Source organism: Papilio polytes, unplaced genomic scaffold (assembly GCF_000836215.1).
Source record: "Papilio polytes unplaced genomic scaffold, Ppol_1.0 DF822622.1, whole genome shotgun sequence".
Lineage (NCBI taxonomy): Eukaryota > Metazoa > Arthropoda > Insecta > Lepidoptera > Papilionidae > Papilio > Papilio polytes.
In genome coordinates this window covers 2,515,769-2,518,417 of record NW_013526582.1, presented here as the reverse complement: position 1 = coordinate 2,518,417, position 2,649 = coordinate 2,515,769, and the positions used below count along the sequence as shown (strand labels likewise).

General features: G+C 35.1%; 1 protein-coding gene across 1 annotated transcript in view; it reads left to right on the top strand.

Moving 5' to 3' along the window:
• The first annotated feature begins 256 nt into the window (after nt 1–256).
• The window catches only part of LOC106105996 (complexin), a 127,112-nt gene continuing 124,719 nt past the window's right edge, over nt 257–2,649 (top strand). Inside the window, exon 1 of the mRNA XM_013286516.1 lies at nt 257–316. The gene's annotated coding sequence lies outside the window, so the exon portion shown is untranslated. The remainder of the gene's footprint in view (nt 317–2,649) is intronic.

Genomic DNA, 2,649 nt, shown 5'->3' with positions numbered 1-2,649 from the left:
CAACGAGCACAGATTATGCCAAACCTTAATCAAAATGAAAATGATTCAACTAATTAATAAATTAAAAATAAATCATTCATCTTAAGCCACTGTCTAACTTTTAAATACTAAAATGTGGTAAAAACTGTGGAAAAAACGAGGGGGAATAAGAGTCAGGTCGGGTTTGTAGCGCGGGGACGCGGCAATGGCGGCTCGCGGGCATATCGATCCGCGCGGACAGTCGGCGCCGCGCCTCTCAGCGAGACGGACGTGTGTACCGCGTTCTTGCTCCGCGACTCACGAACTCGTACTTTGTTGACCTGCCAACTCTACAACGGTAAGTTGTAGCGATGGCCAAAGCTAGTAGATGTAAAGAAATTAGATACAATATCATGATAAAGAACTTACAAATATTACCTTATCAATGTACTAAATGATAACATCAATTGCCTTTTTCACGTCTTTTGACATTACGGAAACGGCAATCAAAAAGCTGCTTCAATAAATACTGTACGTTTTAAATTATTTTCTCTGTCCGCAAACAGTTTGTTATGGCTTTTGCTTTGCATTTATTTTTAATCACTTTCTTGTCGTATATTATGACATTTTCAACATTCAGATATCAGAAGGAACATGATTTTTTTTACATTTGTAATTCCATGTGTATGATGACATAACAGATCAACTTATGTGATCTCATATTTCATAAATGAAACCCTAAGAGTAACATGTATTAAAGTGAAAACTTAACTCTAACTTAAGAACTTATAACATAACTAATTGATTTCTATTTCTGCTGTATCCAGCTGTCAAATAGTAAACCAAGTTATTAAAAAATACACTTTTTCTTGCATAATATAACATGTTACGTAACAAAGAAATATAAAAATATTTTGTCTATTAATTGTTTCAGTTTATTAAGTAAAAACGTATATAGCTTAAGATATAATAAGCTAAGATTCAGCTTATTCTGTCTATAGCTTTTAAGTATGTACAACATACGGTTACCTTAGACAAATGCGAAAAGAAGCTTTTGCTCGTTACATTGCAAGTAACTCCTCATGTACTACAACCTCGTATTCTTAACCGTGCTGTTAAGTCTTCCTTTTTATTCATCCTTTCTTTATCCTATTCGTTCATTCATAAGTATGTATAATCTTCATAGAATTAAAAATAAATAAAATTTAATGACACTAACCTATCATGTACCTTACCTTACATCTAAAATACCCATACTAGTAGTAATCTGTTCATCGTATGTCGAAATGAGTTCCTAAAGCTAGGTGTAGCTCAGCACTGGATCACGTTAAAGCGTCACGTAGCACCTAAATTAACATTGACTACGACAGCGTCGCCCGCCACGTGTCCGTGTCCGTGTCTGTGTGTGTGAAGCCTAACAGCATACGCGTTGAGTACATTCATCGGTGTAAACCCAAATAGGTTTATAGTATTTCACTTATTTCTTTCCATCTTCCAAATTACGCTAAATACAACCTTTTCAGTTTATTAAAGTACGGAATTATAAAAGTATTTATAGATTCAAAATGTTAATTAGTCTAAAGGACATTTACACTATTCCTTATTCAGGAGTTCCATGAAGAAAGCTCCCAGTTAGATGTCGTTTTCACCAAAATTTAGGCGTCATCTAAGTTAGTAATATAGAATGTTATGTTAGCAATTCTATTAGAAAAGAAAAATGCTAGGAAAGAATGCAATAAAACTGCCATTGTTGATCCACCCCAACCCTTACACCACCCTTCTAATTTATCATTGAGCTAATCGCGAGTCCTTAGTTTCATCCTCATAAAAACAAAACAGCCAAGTTTTGCGCAACCCCTTGCTGTGTTCGTCTTTTTATCCCGAAATCCCCAGATACGCTCGTCATCCTAACATTTATAAAAACTTTTTCCCATTCATTCGCGTCGCAAACCTCGGCTGGGAAACTCCGCGCATTAAATGGGATACGTTGCGCTAATAACGAAAACTTGTCGTGGATTTATAATTATCGCGCTCCGCTATTGCAAAATCAACTCTACTGCGTATACTTTAAAGCACATTTTATCTTGCATTTGATTAATTAAGCTACCAGTTATTGCACAGCCACTTTTATATTGGAAGTTGAAAAATATAAAAATAGATACGTTGTTAAAGTATAGCTGGTATTGCGGTTGTTATTTTAAACTCGCGCACAAAATACGTGTGAGAAAATGAAATGAGTTATCTATTTAATAGTAGCTATCGCCCATGACTTCGTTCGCGCGGAATTAATAAATAAAACTTAAGCAGTATTCGTACCTCATGTGTTCTTCCAGACTTTGAATTTTCGCTTTACAGCTATACCAAATTTCATCGCATTCCGTCAAACTGTTCTGTATATACCTTCAAACAAATGTCCATCAATCCATCCACCTAAACATTTGCAATTTTATTAGTAAGAATTAGAGCGGGCGCACAACTTTCACTAAAATATCGTACAACTGTCTTCAACTGTTAAATTCGTAAGTAAAAAATCGAGTATTGTGCGAACCTTCATATAAGCTCATAGGAATCAAAGCGCGATCGAACAGTTATGCAATATTTTATTCAAAGGTGTGCGTGCGCTATTATTAAGATTTCGTTTTCATATTTATTTTAAAAAAGTTGTAGTGGCCGCTTTAACATCTTAGCACT